Source organism: Artibeus jamaicensis, unplaced genomic scaffold (assembly GCF_021234435.1).
Source record: "Artibeus jamaicensis isolate MK-2021 breed Jamaican fruit bat unplaced genomic scaffold, CSHL_Jam_final contig_415, whole genome shotgun sequence".
NCBI classification, from domain to species: Eukaryota; Metazoa; Chordata; class Mammalia; order Chiroptera; family Phyllostomidae; genus Artibeus; species Artibeus jamaicensis.
In genome coordinates, this window is record NW_026521823.1 from 36,030,262 (window position 1) to 36,050,768 (window position 20,507).

Sequence of the window (20,507 nt, forward strand, 5' to 3'; positions counted from 1 at the left end):
CCAGCTACAACCAAGATTATTCTACCCAGCAACGCTGTCATTTAGAATCAAAGGACAGAAAGGGTTTCTCTGACATGGAAAAGCTAAAATTCATCACCACCAAGCCAGTATTGCAAGAAATGTCACTGTCTTCTTTAAGATTGGGCAGAGGTTGAGGGGTGGGTGGAAAAGTGAAGGGATTAAGAAATACAAATAGGTAGTTACAGAATAGTCATGGGGATGTAAAGTACAGCATTGGGAACATAGTCAATAATATTGCAATAACTATGTATGGGGCTAGATGGGTACTAGATTTATTAACTTAATTTAACTCATTAAGTTATTTAATATCTAATCACTGAGTTGTATACCTAAAACACATATAATATTGTATGTTGACTGTAATTGAAAAATAAAAAACTATTTAAAGTCAAAAATGCAAAATAAATTATTACTGAATTCTGCTTTGATTTATAGCTAACTAGTAAATATTATCTCCCCTAAAGAGCTTCTTGAAAGTGCAGATTAAGACTTTGTCTCTGGATTCTCCCCAGAGTCAGAACCTTGTTTGTTTGTCTGTTTGTTTGTTTTTTAAATACATTGTCTTTGTTCAGTAAACATTTGTTTAATGTATTTACTTATACTTTCACATAATAATTAATTTTCTGTTTTCCTATGAGTGTACTATTTACCTATGGGAGTTTCCGAGTTGAACTTAAGATATGTAAAGTTCTAATCTACTGTTAAGTTACAAAATGCTTTAATATTAATAATGTATATTTTCCTCTATACATTATGCATCAGATATTTGACTCATAGAATAAATGAGTTCAGTCCAAAAAATTATATTATGCCAACAGCAAAGTACAGTATTGTTTTCCTTCTTTAGCTCTCACATTTCAAAGTAAGAGTATAAGGAAGCTCTTAAATCATATACAAAGTGTCCAGTTTTTGAAAAAAAGACTTTTTTTTAAGAATGCTATTATGTTATACTGATAATATCCAACATTTATGGTACACTGACTGTGTCCCAGGCACTGTGTGAAGTCTTTTCCATGAATTATCTAATTAGTTTCTCACAAAAATCCAGCTTCCAATGTTTTGTTATTGTTATCATCCGTGCTCTTCTTCCTTTCCTTGTTTTTTTTTTTTTAGTGGGGATTATTGAAGGGAAAAAATGGATGTTTATGTTTGATCTTCCTTCTTGGCCTGGCCAGAATTTAATGTTTATTAAGATGTAGTTATTTTAGGTTAAATCATCAAGAAAGCAGGCTCTGAGGTCAGACTGTCTGAATTTGAATTCCTATTTTAAAAATTACTGACCATGAGAGAAAAAAGAATTTTGCAATAGCTTCAATTACCTCAGAAAGATAAAAGAAGTTTTGCATCCAAGAAACAAAGACCAGGGTGCTATTTTAAAACAAACAAATCAATGAACATTCAAGAAACAAGCAAAAATGGCTTCTGGAAATTCACAACAGGATAGCACAAATTTTAAAAATTAATTGAAGTTTTAAAAGATAAAATTGAGGAAGTTTCCTAGAAAGATAATGATATAGGAAATATAAAAGGAAAACAAAGAAATGTAGAAGATACGCCCAGAAGGTGAGACGAAGGAGGAGGAGGAGGAGAAACTTTAGAAACAGAAAGTAGAGACAATGAATGAGGAGAAAATCATCAATGAAATAATGCAAGAAAATAACCAGAACTAAAGGGTGTGAATTCCCAGGTGCAGAAGCCTCCCTTTAAAAACTGCTGCCCAGATAATGTAGGCACACTTGTTCACTCCTCCTAGGAGTCCTGCTCTGGGCTTTCCTTTGACACATCGGTGTGTTCACCAACCCAGTGATTCTCCCAACCTTGTCACTTAAAGGTTTATAGGAAAGTTTCATGACATACGCATGATTGATGAACTCACTGGCCACTAATGCTTAACTCGATCTCCAGTACCCCGACTCTCCCCAGTGGCTGGGGGATGAGAAGGACTGAAAGTTCTACCCCTCTGACCACATGGTTGGTTCCTCTGGCAACCACACCCCACCCTGAAGCTATCTAGGGGCCCACCAAGAATCACCTTATTAGCATAAACTCTGGTATGTTCAAAAGGGGCTTATTATGAATAACAAAAGATGCTCCTCTCAGCCCTGTCACTCAGAAAATTCCAAAAGTATTAGAAGTTCTTGTGTGAGGAACCGGGAACAAAGACCAAATATTACAACAAAAGAAGCTTCTATCACTCAGGAAGCGACAAGAGTTTTAGGAGCTCTGTGCCAGGAACTCAATATCACACACATTCACAAGACTCATGTTTGATTTCTAGGGAGTTCTGTTAAAATCAATAAAAGGAAAACCAACTCCCTCAAATACCCTGGCAAAAGAAACTGGAGTGTGTGTGTGTGTGTGTGTGTGTGTGTGTGTGTGTGTGTGTGACATTGCATCCACAAGGCTAGAACTGTCAAGCTATGAATACACATACTTTAGAAATGTAGAGGTTTTTACATCAACTGTCTCCAATAATTTCTGGTTTGCCTTTTTAAAAATGCATCACTAATTATAGGATAGTTATCCCAGCTGGAAGCCTTTCATCCTTGCTGGATACAACCATTTCCCAGCAAGGCTAAAACCAGATAAGTGTTATGTGTGGCATTTAAAAAGTTAAACATTACAGAAGGTCACACATGATTCACTTCTTTTCCTAAACTCATGCATTATGTTGATGTCCTGGGAAAATGTTCTAATACATATTTTCTTTCAGCTTCAACTATTAAGCAATTTAAAAGAGAGGCCTACATGTCATCCCATCAGACTGCCAATCTGTAAGATTGGTAGATTCGTACAAGCATTTCTAAGAAGCTGTCTTTAAGTGTGGGATAGAGAAAAAAAGAAAACAAAGATTTTCTTGAGCATTTTTCATTCTGACTGCAGTCTGAAGTGGAAAGAAGAGGGGCCACAATTTTCTTTTGTGTTTTTGTTGCTGTTGTTGTGGTGGTGGTGGTGGTGCTGGTGATAATGTGTATATATAACTTAAAATTTACCATTAACCACACCAATCCTCTTCACAGACTATAGACCTGTGGCATCCTATTGTATGGTCAGATCCTCTACCCTAACACACATACTCATAGTCACTCACACGTACCCATGCACAGTCACTCATATACACTACTATGCACAGTTACAATCATGTGCACATCTTTACCCTCATTTTGGAAATCCTGACACCTAATTAAAACATGATGATCATCAGAAGGTTAGTAGAAACGAGCCAATGAGATGAACAGTCCATAGGGAAAGGGGACAGGAGATTTGTCCCTGTTCAGGCAGAAACAGGTATCTAAAAATCCAAAATAACAAAAGGGGTTGATGTGAATGAAAGGAGAGCACAGTTTTGTCTCTTTTAGCTGTCCATGGTTCCTTACCATGAAAATGGAAACTGATGCGGAGTTTCAGACACACAGAAGGATGTGACTCTGTCTCACATTTGCCTTTCTCTCAAGCTGCTTTGCCATCGCCCTTGTGCTTTTCATAAGCAGATATCTTAAAATCATAGTCCATCCTCATCTCTTCCTTTACTCCCATTAATTTCTCAACCCACTGCAAATTAGCTTCATTACATAACACTGCACCAACTTGGCTAATAATTATCTCTTAATTACCAGTCCAGTGTTTTGTCTTGTTTTGTTTTGTTTTTTGGTCTTCGGACTAGTTCAGTTCACTATTAACAAATGGCCATAGATCCCTACCCCTTGCCCTAGCTTCTAGACTATCTCTCTCATGACACACTAGCTGCTTCTTCTACTTGTCCTTGACTGTCCAGTTTCCCCAGATCCTTTTCTCCTTCTTATCTTAATTATTCTACATTCTCTCCTTGGACAATCTCCTCCACAACTCTGGCTTCTGCTTTATCTACACAGAGAACTCTCCAGACTATCTCCTGACCTGACTGCTCCCCATTGCCCCTCTTCTATGTCTCTAGCTGCCCACTGGACATTCCTTCCTGTATGCCTTATTAGTATCTCATATTTGACATGTCTGAAACCAAACTAAAAATAAGGAAAAAAAACAACTGAAACCTCTGTCCTCTTTATTTTTTCTTTATATGAGTTAATGCTACTGTCTTGGTCTGCTCAGGCTTAACAAAAATTCACAGTCTGGGTGACTTAAACAGAAGATACTGATTTCTACTTCCAAACAAGGTGGAGGCATAGATAGATACACTTTGCCTCCTCCCACAACCAGAAGTAGGACAACAACAAATTTAAGAACAAAAACTAACCAGAACTGCCAGAAAATCAAACTGTATGGAAGTCCAACGACTAAGGAGTTAAAGAAGAAAACCTTCATCCTGACCAGTAGGATGGGCAGAGACAGGCAGCCAGGGTGGAGAGGACTCAAGGAAAGGTGGCAGCTGGAGGACCGGATGGTCCCACATTTGCATGCAGATAAACCCAGAGGAACAACTGGGGAACGAGACAGACTGAACAACCCAGGGTTCTAGCATGGGGAAATAAAACCTCAAAACCTCTGACTGAAAACACCTGTGGGGGTTGAGGCAGTGGGAGAAACTCCCAGCCTCACAGGAGAGTTCATTGGAGAGATTCACAGGGTCCTAGAACATACAAAAACCCACCCACCTGGGAATCAGCACCAGAAGGGCTCAATTTGCTTGTGGGTAGAAGAGGAAGTGACGGAGAGCTGAGCAAGAGGCATTGTTCACTCTTGGACCCCTCCCCCGCAGACAGCATCACAACAAAGCAAAGTGGGTTGCCCCACCCTGGTGAATACCTAAGGCCCCTCCCCTTACTACGTAACAAGCACACCAAGACAAAAAATGGGCCAATGAGAGAACAGATCAAAGCTCCAGAAAAAAATACAACTAAGGGATGAAGAGATAGCCTACCTATCAGATGCAGAATTCAAAACACTGGTAGTCAGGATGCTCACAGAAATGGGTGAATATGGTTGTAAAATAGAGGAAAAAGTAAAGGCTCTGAAAAGTGAAATAAAGGAAAATGTACAGGGAACCAACGGCGAAGGGAAGGAAACCGGGACTTAAATCAAAAGTTTGGAGGAAGAAATAAATATTCAACCAGAACAGAATGAAGAAACAAGAAATAAAAAAAAAAAATGAGAGGCTTAGGAACCTCTGGGACAACTTTAAATGTTCCAACATCCAAATCATATGGATACCAGAAGGACAAGAGGAAGAACAAGAAATGGAAAACTTATTTGAAAAAAATAATGGAGAACTTCTCTAATCTAGAAAAGGAAATAGATTTCCAGGAAGTCCAGGAAGCTCAGAGAGTCCCAAAGAAGTTGTACCCAAGGAAGCATACAACAAGGCACATCATAATGACATTACCCAAGATTAAAGATACAGACAGAAAAGGATACAGTTACCGGCAAAGCAGTTCCCAAAACACTATCAGCTGATTTCTCAAAAGAAACCTTACAGGCAAGAATGGGCTGGAAAGAAGTATTCAAAGTCATGAAAGGCAGGGACCTACATCCAAGATTACTCTCTCTAGCAAGCTATCATTTTGAATGGATGAGCAGATAAAGTGCTTCCCAGATAAGGTCAAGTTAAAGGAGTTCATCATCACCAAGCCCTTATTGTCTGAAATATTAAAGGGATTTATTTAAGAAAAAGAAGATCAAAAATAAGAACAGTAAAATGGCAACAAACTCACAACTATCAACAACCAAACCTAAAAACCAAAAGCAAAAACAAAAATCAACTAAGCAAACAACTAGAACAGGAACAGATTCACAGAAATAGAGACAACAAAGAGGATTATCAGTGGGGAGAGGTGGAGAGATCAGGGGGGAAAGTACAAGGAATAAGAAGAATAAATGCTAGATACAAAATAGACAGAGGGAGGTGAAGAGTAGTATGAGAAATGAAGAAGCCAAAGAATTTATATGTACAACCCATGGACATGAACTAAGGTGGGGGAATGATGGTGGGAGGGGGGATACAGGGCAGAGGGGAATAAAGTGGGAAAAATGGGATAACTATAATAGCATAATCAATAAAATATATCTAAAAAAAGAAGGCACTTATTTCTCATGGTTATGGAGGCTGAGCAGGAAGTCCAAGGTCAATTTCCAGTGTAAGAGCTCTCTGCCTGGCTGGTAGTTGGCCACCTTCTTGCTGTGGACTCAGATGAGGAAGAGAAAGAGAGAAAGAGCTGTCTGGTGTCTCTTCTTATAAAGACACCAATCCTGTTGGATCAGGGCCCCTTCTTTATGACCTCATTTTGCTTTAATTGCCTTCTCAATCCCCCTTTGCCAATTGCAGAGACTTCAAGGGTTGGGGCTTGAACATCTGAGTGGTGGGGCCATAACTGAGTCCCTAGCAGGCAGCATGTCTCAAGCTAGTTCTCATCCTGACTCTTCTCTTCTCCACATCCCAATGAATTCATGGGTTCCTGGCCCTAAATTTCTCTTTAAGCCCATTTCTTCCTTCCACCCCTACCTTTACACTTTCAGTCCAGGCCCCCTCATGCCTCACCTAAACTATTCCCTTTGATTTTCCTGCTGCTCTCTCTCCCCCTGCCTCTCCACCATGGTGCTGCCAGTCAGCATCCAAAATAACAGGCCTGATCAGGATGTCCTCGCTGGCACCATGAACTGTCTGTGGCACAGTTTCCTCCGTCCAACCCTCACCTCACTGCTCTGGCCCCATTTCCTGCCATTGCTCCCCTGGATCAGATTCTGGGCACCCTGAGCTCCCAGATGTCCCTGCATGGGCTGCCCACCTCCACGTCTCCTTCCTTTTTTCTTTTATCCAAAATCTTCCTCTACTTGGGACGTGGCTCCCGTCCTTATTCTGTTGGTGAGTTCACGGCCTCTTTCAGGTCCCAGGTTAAATACGAGCCCCGGGAAGCATTTCTCAGCACTCTTGGCTTGGCTGTCCCAGCCCCAGTCAGACACCTGTGAACGCACTTGCCATCCCTGCCCATTCATCTCCCCTATTAGACTTGTGGCTCCACGTGAGTAGTGATAGACTCTCCTTTGGTGCCAAGCACCTGAACTCCACCAGCAGTAAGTACGTGACAAGTGACAATGAAGGGCAGGGTGTGGCAGGAATATCAGGTGCAGATGTGCTACGTACGTGACCTTTGTCTTTACCTTTTCTCGGTTAAACAAATATTTCTAAGTATGTATTTGTGTGGGCAGTTTAATTCTTCTGAACACAGAGTATTAGACTTTAAATGGAATTCATTCCTTTTGTGTACATACTAATGCTAATTCTTAAAATAATTAAGGAGAAAACTACCTGGATTACAAGATTTTCATTCTAAAAAAAGCAATGGTACTGATAACTAAAATACTTAATGTGTGATTCAAATATGATTTGAAGTCCATGATAAAGGCAAGGACCATTATTCTTTACTGTCAGTCAGCCATTATATTTTATTTTAGGTTTAATTTTTTTTAATCTGAAAGGAGAAGATTATAAACACCCTCAATGTGAAGCTCCTTCAGGGGTCCGTGTCCTAACTGCTGGTCCAGAGCACCAGGTTTTGAAAGATTATCTCAAAGGTGGTGGGTTGGCACTAAAACAAAAACTTCTTAATTAGCCAGAACAAATCTTTGTGCATTTCTAGCCACATGCTCCCAGAACAGCACCTTCTTTTCACAAAAAAACCCTTTGAAGTAGCCAGAGAGGCAGAAAATACAGACAAAGCCACACAGTCGTGTGAGGAGGACAGAGCAAGGAACGTCAGGAGGCCTTTACAGGAACCGCTTTTTACCTATTAAGCCAGACTTTATAGAAGGAGGCGGCTGAGAGAGAGCCTTTTCATTAGCAGCAGTCCTATTGTGAGGAAAATCAAAGACACAAAAGTGTTCAAGAACCCGGACATTTCTTTGACCTTAGACGGTGCTTTAACATCGCCTATAATTAACATCAGCTGGGAGCTTTGGCTTCCTGGGGAAGGGGAGAGAAATTGCTGTCCCTGGAATGAGAGGAATCTCAGGCAGAGCCACGCTGGCCCTTCCACTACCCAAGAATGGGACCTGGGCCATCCCCACGGGGCATTTCTCTCTGGACTGAACGAGGATTTGTCCTCATCAAGGCATCTGTCTTGTGAAACTAACTGGCCTCACCACCAGGCTCAGCTGGGACTGGGAACCAAAGGGTGACATGAGCGTGGTTGCTCCACAGGGGTTTCCAGCTGGGACGTGTTTGTGCGGTCCCCAAAAGCAGGAGGCGAGTTGGTCTGCCTGTACGTGCGGCGCACCCCCAGCCTTGTGTTTGGGTCCCTCCCTTTCCACTTCCCGTTGCCAGCCCCGCTCCGCACTTCGCCCAGGCTCCACTCCCTCATCGCCTCTCATCTCAATACCTCTGTCTGCGCTTCCTGCAGTGACCAGAATACCGCTGGACACCCCCCCTCCTTCATTCAACCACTGCTGTTCCGTCCTCACTACGAATCTCCGTCATCTCCTCCAGCACACCTTCTGACCTCCTCTCCGGAGCCGAGTGGAGGCTGGGAGGAAGACTCCGCTCTGGGCCTCCCTCCTACCTGCTGTGGTTCTCTGGGAATCTCTGGTGTCCGCTGGCTTGTAGAAGTGCTGTCCCAGTCTCCACCTTCCTCTTCACAGGGTGTTGTCCCTGTGTGAATGTGTGTGTGCAGAAGCTCCCCTTTGCACAAGGCCACTAGTCAGATGAGAGCCCACCCTAACGACTGCACTTTAACTCAGTTACCGCACTGAGGTCCCCGCCTCCAAATACATTCCGAGGCCTCTGGAATTAGAAATTTCACATATGAGTTGGGAGAGGGGAGGAGTGGGACACAATCCAACCCATAACATAACAGATCAGATCTGTGTTTCCATAATGCCCTGATGTGTCTCCATCCCAGCTCTAAAATTGTGCATTCAAAGGACTCTTTCCTCCACTGGACTACGAGCTTCTTTGCAGAAGCTGCTGTGTTATGTGATCTTTATATATCCGATGCCCTGCAGAGTGTCTGGCACAACCCAGAAACCAAAGGAGTGAATGGATGAAGGAGCGAATAGGGCCGCTGAGAAGAGCCGAAGCACAATGAATGAACTGTGCGCTGAGTCACTCCAGAGTCCACTTACACATGCGTTTTTGTGTTTCTTCATGTGCACAAGATATACATGCATGACACATCACACACACAACATGCAGGTATAATAAGTATGTCTTAACCACCAATCAATCCCTCCTCGGTTTTATGTTCATAAAGTTTTGCCAGCTCTGAACCAGATCTTTACTTTTCTTTCTTTTTTTTCTTCCTGGTGTTATCCCCAAGAAGGAGCTTCTTCTGAAGCCTTTTTCTTTCCCACCTCAATAGAAAAGGCCCTTCTCTTCCCCCATTCAATGGTTTTCCTGAGTCAGAGCCATTTGGTAAATGCAGAGCGCTTCCCCAGGCTTCCGCTGCCTAATCCTAGTTTTGTTCCAGTTGTCTTTGCAAGACTGGGGGTACTGGGTATCTGTCCCCACGCCCCTCCCACCAGCACTGCTCCCCGCACTTCCCGCTTGCTAGCCCCTCCCCCCGCGGAGGTTTGGGCAGGAAAGGACAGCTCTCCAGCAGAATGCTGTCTGGCAGGCTCTCCCACCCGTCGCTACTTCGAAATTCTTATAATTATTTCGCAATTCTCACTGCAAATACTTGCACAGTAAATACCGAGACCTCAGACCCGGCCACTCTGGGGACGTGGCAGCTTAGCTGACCCTCCGATGCAGATAAACGCTCCAGCTCTCATTCCCATGGCGTTTGGGTTACAGAAGCTTAGAATGTTTTCCCAACTCTCTGGGCAAGCTCCAAATCGAGTTGGCTCTGGTTCGCTCTCACTTATTCACGAGGTCCTCTGTGTGTTGTACATGTCTGGGAGCTTCCCTTACCTGCCTCTTGGAAGGGTCTGGCACCCAACCATAACCGTCAGATGAAGAAAAGAAGATATAACATACATGCATGTGTGTTGGATTGTTTTTTAATATTTTCTTTCTTTATTTTTTAAGAGAGGGAAAGGGAAGGAGAAAGAGTGGGAGAGAAACGTCAATGTGTGGTTGCCACTCATGCGTCCCCTGCTGCTGGGAACTGGCCTGCAACCCAGGCATGTGCCCTGACTGGGAATCGAACTGCGATACTCTGGTTCGCAGGCCCGTGCTCAATCCACTGAGCTATGCCAGCCAGGGCTGTGTTGGATTTTTTAACACTATATACTGACCTGATTCTCACAAGTAATTTTAATAAATACATACATATTAAAATTCAAGAACGAGACCTGTATTGTGAGCACCAGTGTGCCATGGAATCTCCTGGGAGTGCATGAACAAAAACATCAATCCAAAAAGACAAAAAACTGCACTTGAACAACAATTAAAATAAAATTTTTAAATATTTTTTAAAAACCCATCAGTCCACTTGAAAACCTGCTCTTGGCTTATAAAAAAGCTAGATGAGCTCACGGGTACAGTGATTTAACTGTGGGCTGACCCCAGAGGTCATGCTTCCAAGAGGTGAGTTGCAGTCTTTTCTCTGCCACTTCCTAGCTGTGGGGCCTTGGGCAAGTTCCTGAAATTCCGTTTCTTGTCTGCAAAATGGTGATAGTAAGAACACTAATGCATAGAGTCCTGATCGTTAAACAAGATAACAAATCATGGTTTAAGTTTATTCAGTATCTAATGCTACATAATAAGCACCATATAGGTGTTAGTTAATATGATTAACATGTAGAAGTTTGTCTGGGTCAGTGTCACAGAAACCAAATGAGTGAATGGGAAAAGGAGTGAATAGGGTCACTGAGAAGAGTAGCCTTGTTTATTATTCATCTTCAGAAATCATTTCCAGGAAATAGAACTTTTCTATTGGATTTTTATTCTTTGCATTTTTTGTTTGCCATGGTTACGATGACCAGAATGGTTTTTTTATAATGAGTTGTGCAAAATACATGGCAAAATACAAAATAAAAAATACAAGTGAATCCTGTGCAAGTTTTGAAATAGCTCCTGTACCCCTTCATTTACATTGCCCTCACTGCCACAGCTGTGACTGTGCAGCCCTCAGCCACCAAGCCCGACTGTCAAGACAGCCCCATCCCAGGTGTCTCTCTTGCCTTTGGTCTATGCTCTACAAGGCAACAGGGTGAACCCTGTTCAAACATCAGTCATAGCATTTCTCTCTCCTGCTCAAACCCCTCCCATTGTGTTCAGTGGTTGTTTCGGAGGTCTACCAGTGCTGTGTAACCTGGGCCCAGCCCACCTGTGACCTCACCCCACCGGGCCCCCATTGTACTGGCCCCCTCCCTAGCCCCTGAGCCCAACAAGATCATTTCCATCTTATGTTCGTGGCACTTGCTGTTTCCACTGTCTGGAAGCTTCCTTCCCCTTATACCTGCATGTCTCCCTCCCCTACCACAGTCCAGTCTCTGCTGAAATGGTCTTGCCCCAGAGGGACCCTTTCTGACCTGATCTAAGAGAGTGTTTGCGATACTCTCTAGCTGCTTTGGTTCTCTTGGTAGCTCTCACAGAGCATTGGGAAGTTGGAACCTAGACTGTGGCAGGGTTCTGATGGGAAACCACAGATACACGACTTCACTTAAGTGAGGGCGTCACACGAAAAGGTCATCTATATTTTTTTTAGGTTACTTCTACTGCAGTGTGAAGTAGCGATCGGATGGTGGGAGACCAGCTAGGCAACTGCTGCAGCAGGCGAGTGGAAGTATTATGATAGTTTAAAAAGTGAAGGTGGAGAGAGTAGCTGTATTTGAGAAACGATTGGGAGAAAAACTAACCTGGCAATGCACTGGCAACGTGGACAAACAAGATGAAGCAGCATGGGCAGCTCAGAGTTTCTCAGCGGGAGCACTGACCAACCCACAGTGGACTCTCGAGGGAAGAGAAAATTGGAGGAGGATAAATGTTAGGAGAGGATTATGAGCTTGGTTTTGGACATAATGAATTTGAGTTGCATGTAAGATGTTAAGAAGAGATACCAGGTCTCGATAGATCTGGAGACAGAAATTTCGATTTCGGAAGTATGTTAAAAGTGATCTATGCTGTGGTCGTGAATAACATGTCACTAGAACACCACTGCACAGCACAGGGAATACAGTCAGCAATTCTGTCATAATCACGCATGGTGTCAGGTGGGTACCACCAGACTTATCAGGGGAATCACTTCCTAAGTTATATAAATGTCTAACCACTACGCTGTACACCTAAAACTAAGGGACTATTAAATGTCAACCATAACAAGAAAATAAAAAGACTTAAGTAAAGTTTGTACCCATAAAGCAAAAAGAAGGCCATTGCAGCCAGAGAAGAGAGTGTCTTTAAAAACCGTAATATGTACAACACAACCAGAACAGAATAAGTGAGCGAAAAACACAAACAAGGACCAGCTTAAGAGGCAGCTGCAAAACCTGGAAAAAGCTGTGACATGGAAATTTAGGGAAGAGAGTTTCTGTGGTGGAGGCTGCGATCCACAGCGACAAATGTTGATGAGCATGTGACCATGAAGAATCCCCACTGGGTTTAACAAATCACAGGTCACGTTGGTAGAGTGGAAATCGTGGAGTGAGATGAAGAGAATGGAGAAGTCAGTGGAAAACAAAGAAAAAAGCAATCTCTTTCTAGAAGTTCGGCTCTACAGGGAAAGCAAAAATAGCTCATAGCTGGAAAAGTAAAGGAAGTAGAGGCTCGAGCGTGTTTGAGTTTGGATGGGGCGGGGAAGGGGGTGAGGCAGTGGAGAGGATGTGGTTTGCCAAGGGACAGAGCTGACTACACGGAAATAAATGCAGTGGAAGGGGGTCATCAAGCAGACACGGTCTGAAGGAGAAGGTCCAGGGCCTGGGAGACACGGTAGTTTGCAAGATCATCACTCTTCATCCAAGGCGATGCACTCTGGTCCAAGGGTCTAGAGCAAGCCGTTTACTCTGCTCTTCACTTTTCTAGAGTTTCCATCAACCAATATTAGGACATCTGCTCTACACCAGGGGACAGGTAGTCCTGGCGCCGATGGTGAATGTGATCCCGGATTCAGCAGATGTGGAAATGCTAAGATAACCTTACATCCTGGAAGTAGCATCTCCGCAAAGAAAAGCAAACCTGGGATGAAACAAAGGACTGAAGAACGGGGAAGAGAACACTAGCCCGATACATACGTAGTCATTTTAAAATAGTCCATGCGAAGAAACAACCTATGTATTCTGCTCAAACCCCAAAACACTGGGGAAGCAGCGCAGTTCTGTTGCAGGTACAAATTTAAATTCATGCACACTCCAATACTCTCACTTTCTGCACCAATTTCCACTTCCTATGACTGGGGAATGAGGACAGGGGTTTACTGCCTCTGAGTAAACAAGCCGCACAAGCCCAGCGGGGTCTGCCAGTCTGTTCGTGGAGGCCGGGGAATCCGAGGGGAGGGAGTCTGGGCTTTCCTCTGGATTCTTAATCGATGTGTACGATAGCAGCCCTGGATACATTATCTGTTACTTTTTAGGGGGAGAGCAGGAGCGGGGAGGATGGATACCCCTCGGTATATATTTCTTGCAAAACACCCAGTTGAAGGTTCTGGATGTTAAAAGAACTTTTTGTTAATATTTTAAGTATCTCTCTAGACAGCTGTGTATGCTAATAAATATTTCTACTCAGCCCAAACGACAGACTTCTGCGTATCACACAAAGAAAAGCTGTTCCATCGTGGTGCTCCGTTTTGTTAATTCAAAAACCTGACGTTTCCGGAGGAGCAGCGACAAGTCATTTCACGATGATAAATTTTAGAAGGCAAAATACTCTGCTCTTCGGCGCTTGGGAGTAATTTAAAGGGAAGATAAACAGTTCCAACATTTAGTGGGTAAACAAATGTGGCAGGATAATTTATAGAAATATTAATTTGCAATTTTTCCCCTTGCTCCTATGGGAACCCAGGAAGAGGGGAAGAAATTGCCCTTCTCCCAGACAAGGAGGTGGGCTTGGTCTCTATGTAGACCCCTCTGCCTCTGTCATTATGAGTGTCTCTCTTTGAAGCCTACAGTCAAAGCCGCTGAGCGCCCATCCACGACAAGAACTGCAGCTACGCAGAGCAGAGAGCCAGAGTGGGCTGCATTGTGGGGGGTAGAAGGGCAAGTTCCCCTGAGATGTCGGAAGCTGGCAGGGGGTTTTGGTGATTCTATAAGTGCCAGAGACCAGTAGCTCGCAGAATCCCAACCGTATGGGCCGACCATAAGGTCCCTGGAGAAGTTGTCCCCCGGGACGCCCTACACAGTCTCAGGTGAACTGCCTTGGTCATCAGAACTCACCACTGCAATCCCAGCCTCGTTCCCAATGTCACCCTCGGTCTTGAGAACACTACACCTGCACTGGTCCGAGCTTTGCTCCCCAGCGGCACATTCTGCGAAACAACCTCAGGTTAAAATGTAGAGACTGGTCCCAAATTCTCTGCGTCTCTTCCCAGGCAGAGGGGAGGGTCTGTATTACTCCATCCTTTGAATCCGGCTTTGTCCGTGTGACCTGTTTTGGCTTAATGGAACACAGACAGAAATTTTCTTGAAAAAGGTCTTGCTCATGGATGGGACCTTGTCTTCTCCTGCTGCTTCTTCTTGTCTTCTCCCGGTCCCCAAGTGCAGAAGCCGGGGAGTGCCTGCTACATGCTGGACAAACATGACCCAGGGGCCCACATGACCAGAGCCAACCACCTGATGGGGGAGCGAGGCCATCAGACCTAACAGCCCCAGCTGCCTCGGCGCCAGGTGACCCAGCTGTGCAGTCCCACGAGTGAGGTCATGTAAAGACCCGCAGAGGAAACACGCGGTCGAGCCCAGGCCGAACTGGCTACCCAGAGAATTGGGAAGTAAGTTTGGGGGTGGCTTGTGGGCAGCAACAACCAGTACTAAGTTATGACAAGGCCACGTTCTGGGCACCCTTGTACACCCGTACCATTACCCGACCCAGGCTACACCGCACCTCTAACGGCAACCACAAGAACACAGAGGCCCGAGTACCCAAAGAGCCAGGGCATTTGCATAAATTGGCGGCTTTTCAAGGCATAATATGCTCTAGACACAAGTTTTCCTTCACAGAAGCTGTGCTAGTGTAACATCTCACCCTCGGGACACAGACCCCCTTCCTCTTCATCACTCTGAATCACCTTCATCTCGTTAGCCCTACCAACGTCCTCACCTGCAGTCACTTTCTCTCTAGGGCCTGTCCTGAAAATGGGCCTTGAACAGAGCCACTTGGGTCTACGCCAGTGTCTTTATCTGAACTCTGAGTCTCAGGGTGTTTTGAGTTGGTGTCCCCCCAAATTCATGTGGTGAAGTCCTAACCCACAGTGCCAGAGAGAGTGACCTCAGTTGGAAATAGATTCTTGCTCGAATATGTCATTTGCTAAGACGAGGTCACATTAGAGTGAGCCCCTAATCCAATAGGACTGATGTCCTTCTAAAGGGGGAAATTTGGACCCAGACACGCACAGGAAGAACGCCACAGGAAGATGAAGTCGCAGGTCAGGGTGGCGCTTCCCCAGGCCAAGGCCCACCAAGGACCGCCGACAACCGGGCGCCTCGGGAGAGACGCAGTGCAGAGAGATCCTTCCCCAGAGCCTTCGGAGACGGACTGCCCCTGCCGACCACGTGACTTCATGCTTCCGGCCTCCAGAAGTGTGAGACACTCAATTTCTGTGGTTTAAGACGCCTGGTTTGTGGTCCTTTGTTACAGCAGCCCTTGCAAACTGACACATACAAAGACGGCGTTAGGGGGCCCGGTTCCCCACCACCCAGAAGAACCTAGATTTCTCCATACAAATTGCTGCCGTCTCTCCCGCAGATCCCTGGTTTGCAAAATAAAAGGCCCCGCGGGACATTTTCTTCGGGTCAATGGCTATGAACTAGACACTCACATAAGTCCTTTTCCCTACAAAAAAAAAAGATTCTAATGAATCTGGAAGACATATGCTAAGGGACATAAGTTAGGTTCTGGGGGATAAATACTGTATGAGGCCACTTATATGCAGTATCTGAAATAATCCAACTCAAAAAAGCAGAGACACAGCAGGAGGTGTCCGGGGCCTGGGTACAGGGGAAAATGGGGAGTTGTTCAGTAGGTACGAAGTCTCGGTTATGCAAATGAGTAAGTGCTAGAGGTCTGCTGTACAATATAGTGTCTACAGTTAGAGATTTGTGCATTTAAAAATATGCCGAGAGCTCTGGCTGGTGTGGCTCAGTGGATTAAGTGCCAGACTGGGAGCCAAAGGATCACCAGTTCGATTCCCAGTCGGAGTACACGTCTGGCTTGCAAGTCAGGTCCCCAGTAGGGGGGCACAAGAGAGGCAGCCACACATGGATGTTTCTCTCCCTCTTTCTCCCTCCCTTTCTCTAAAAATAAATAAAGTCTTTTTAAAAATTTGTGTTGAGAAGATTGACCTCATATCAAGTGTTCTTACCATACAAAAAGGGGAGACACAAGAAAAACTCTAGAGGTGATGGATTATAGTTATTATTTTGATTGCAACAATGTGTATGCTTATGTCCAAACTCATCAGATTGAATACATTAAACATGCAGGGGTTTTCTGTATATCAGTTATACCTGAGTAAGCTGTTTTTAGGAAAAAAACAATTCTCCTCCAAGTTAGCTAGAAGTCTCCTATGCGCAAAGAAATAATGGCATAACTTTCCTTAATTTTTACAGCAACAACCGCCACTTTACATATATTACCAGCTAAGGTTGTATGCATTAGAAATTTTCCTGTTTACAGATTCTTCCATTCTGGAGACCACAGAGAAACAAATCTTACGTACACATTTAATTATGTGAAATTAATTGAATGGCACTTTTGACAAATCTGAATTTCTCTGGGAAAATTATTTCTTGTTTCAGCACTTGCTTATACCATGTACATATTGGTATTTGAAATACCTCTGTGCTAACCAAAAAAGGATATAAATGGATTAACTAAGGATTTGATTCAAGAAGTTAGAAAGAATAACAAAGCAAGCCAAGCCAAAGTAGAAGAAAAGAAATAATAAAAACAAAGGAGCTTATGGGTGGCAAACCCCATCTGATGGGAATCCGGAGAGTCCCCAGGGAAAAGTGGCTTTGGAGATAAGCCTGAAAGAACTATTTCAGCAGGTGGAGAGAGGGTGTGACTATATAACGTTCAGCTGAACTTCTCAAATATTCACACCTTTAAAGTTTCCACTGAAATGTGTTGGGCTTAATTAATTCAGCCTAAAGCCCTCATTTGCCTCTTTTCTCTCGGTTTCCGTTACAGTGGAGGGAAACAGTGTGCTCCTGCTTCCTCCCACCGGCTCAGAGTAGCAGAACGCCTGCGAACAGAAGGGCGACGTGCAAAGGGTTGGTCACAAGCCCCGTTCTCGACACAGGGCCCTGACCGTGGGAGGCTGCTGTTCAGCCTCACAAAATAGGGCTGCAGCAGCCTGAGGTTTAGAAACCAAAAATATACTTCAATGAAGTAAGTGTTGTGAGATCAGACAGGCAGGACGCTCGTATTTAGATTAGTCCAAAGGCATCTTTTTTTTTTTTTTTTTAATTAACTGCAGCTTCTTGCACCTGGAGCACAGGTCACGCACAGCATCTGGTTTTAGCCATGCCTTGCTCCATAACCAGTTTCCCAATGAGGTCAAAACAAGCGCCCTGTGGAAGACAACAGCTGGGGACTTGCCGGAGCTGTCCAGGAGAGCCGGCCTCCTGGCCTGGCTTCCTCTCGGTCCTCCACGCCTACCTTTCCTCTGCATCCTGCAAGGAAAGGCAAAGGGATGCGACACCTGAGCACTCCGGGTATTCTTTCATTATCTCTGCAATGAAGACATTGTCACTGACACTTAAACCACTGTGAGTGGCCCTGGTGGTTTCGTTTTAAATCAAAGTCACTCCTGATAACAAGATTGTGCCTGGACCATACTACCAGGGCTGAAACACAAATGCATTGTGCAATGTTTCTTCTAATGCCAGCGTGAGGGCACCCAGGGGTTTGTGGACATATTTTCAGGAAAATGCAAGTTCCTCTGATTTTTTTAGTATGTTTTTATTTCAATGCTTGTGTTAATATAAACATAACCTCAGGGTAATCACCTTATAACGAATTATATCTCCAGGTTTCATTGCTCATGTTCCCATTTACATTTAAAGTTATACTGGAGACAAGTAGAGCCATCTAGGCAAATGAATAAAGAAGTGAGATTAATCCATGGATGAAGCATTATCACTAAGTGGAAAAATTAATGCTAAAATGAGCTACTATACACGTGAAGGTTTGTCACAGTCTAAATAGAAGGAGGAGCGGTGGGAAAATTGATTGGCCACACAGCCTATGGGAATAAAGGCAAACTTATTTCCATATTCAGACTGTGGGTAGCAGTTGAGTTTAGGCTAAACTCAAGGAATAACAACATACTTCACATCCAATTCATGTTGTCAACTTAGTTTCTAACATTTTATTTGTATTAACTACATAAGTTTGACTTTAATGAGTCACTTTACAAAAGCTCTAAATGTAAGAACTTTTATCTTAGTTTTTATGGTTATATGTGTTCAGGTAAAACCATGTAAAGATAATTTAAGTCGCACATAAAAATCTCAAAAATGCGATTATAGAAATTTGAGAAGTAATGAAGTATGCCTAATCCTTTCCATTTGCCAGAAATGTGATGAGCCGTCTTCCAAGCAATTCTAATGAAAAGTGAAGAGCTTATATAATGAAAGGAAAAATGCTCAAGGAGCTAGAAGTTCAAATGCCCCTTGCAGGCTAAGAGCCCTTGAAAAGCCGATTTCTCCTCCCTGGGCCTCCGGTTTAACATCCATGAAATAAGATGATTATTTTCAGGTTCCATCCTCCTGTGAAATATTATGTTTCCATTTGTCCTTTATCCTAATGATGTTAGTCGCTGGCTCCTGGAAGCTTACTTTCTGCTGCCAGTGACCCCGACCGACACCCACCAGATACAAAGGGAAAGGTGCCTGGCTTGGCCAGGCTTCTGAGAAAGAGGCAGGCAGACCTGGTCAGTGTCTCTTCTCCATCCTCTTCCTCTTATTGTCTCCCTTCTCAGATTCTTCTGTTGAAATCAGTGAATCCCGAGGATGTCCTTCACTGGGAGCCTCATCTCTACCCTCCTCTTAGAAAAGAGCCCAGCCACACGCCATCCATGACCAACAGCTAGGTGCATACCAGGAGACCCAGCCCACAGCTCACCTCATTACAGCTGACTGGTAGGTCAAGGGCAACTAACTCTTAGACTATTCAGCAGCCCTGGGGATAACCTAGGGAGTAAGGAAGAGCTGGGTGGTGTAGAGTCTTGGATCCAAATCGGTCTAATCTTGAGCTAAAGTGGTGTGGTACTCCACTTTCAGGACACCCCCAGGGCTCCCCACTTCCCAACATCCACGCCCTTGGGTCACCCCCTCCACAGCGAATAAGACCTGTGTAACCAACAAGGTATCACCAAAATGGCAGCATGTGACTGCTGAGGCTTGGTCCTAAAAGAGAATTAAAGAGAGCTGCTTCCATCTTCCTTGCTCTTGGATCAGTCGTCCCCGGGGGAAGGAAGTCAGCCACCAGGACTTGAAGATGCTCAGGCAGCCTGTGGGAAAGTCCACGTGGTGAGGGACTGCAGCGTCCTACCAACAGCCATGGGAGTGAGTCCCTTAGGTCCTCTGGCCACAGGCAAGTCTTGACATGCCTGCAGCCCTGCTCAGTGTCCTGATTTTATCTTCACGAGTGACCCTGGGCTGGGAACACCCAGCTTACCCTGCTCTGAATTCCTGACCTACAGAAACTGTGTGAGATAACAAATGTTTATTGCTTGAAGCCACTAGGTTGTACAGCAATATATATATATATATATATATATATATATATATATATATATATACACACACACATACACACATATACATATATATGTCTGTATATACATATATATACAGGCATATATACATATGTGTATGTGTGTGTATGCAATACGAGAGACAAAGGTTTTAAAGGCATTTTTTGCAGCAGTTGGGAAAGATTCGTAGCCTCGAGGACTCCTTGTATTAGTATATGCCTCCTGAAGTCAGTCTCACATGCATGCACGAAGAAGGGTCTAGAAGTTCCACAGGATAGTTAAAATAGCTATATATGCAAGCAAATGTAATTCTTTGACCAGCTGATTAACTAAACATAATGTAGAATCATGACAGAAGAAACCGTCCAAAACCGCACAAAATTTAAATCCATACATACAAAGAGAGAGAACTCATGGGCACAGACAACAGTATGGTGATTCTAGGGCAGAGGAAGGTGGGTGGAGGGGGAAGAGGAAATAGGGGAGGTGGTGGGAGCAGGGAAGGAGGGCTTAAAAGCTGCCGGCAGACAGACATCAAGAAAGAGTCAGATTCTTAACCCACAATTTTTAACAATATTTTGTATTTGTGTACCATACATTATATCTTTTCAAAGAATTTTCATGTGTTTTTTCTTTGCAGTAGTTTTGATTTAAATGAAATCAATTTAAATAATCAGAGAGACTCAACCCATTTTTCCTATAAAA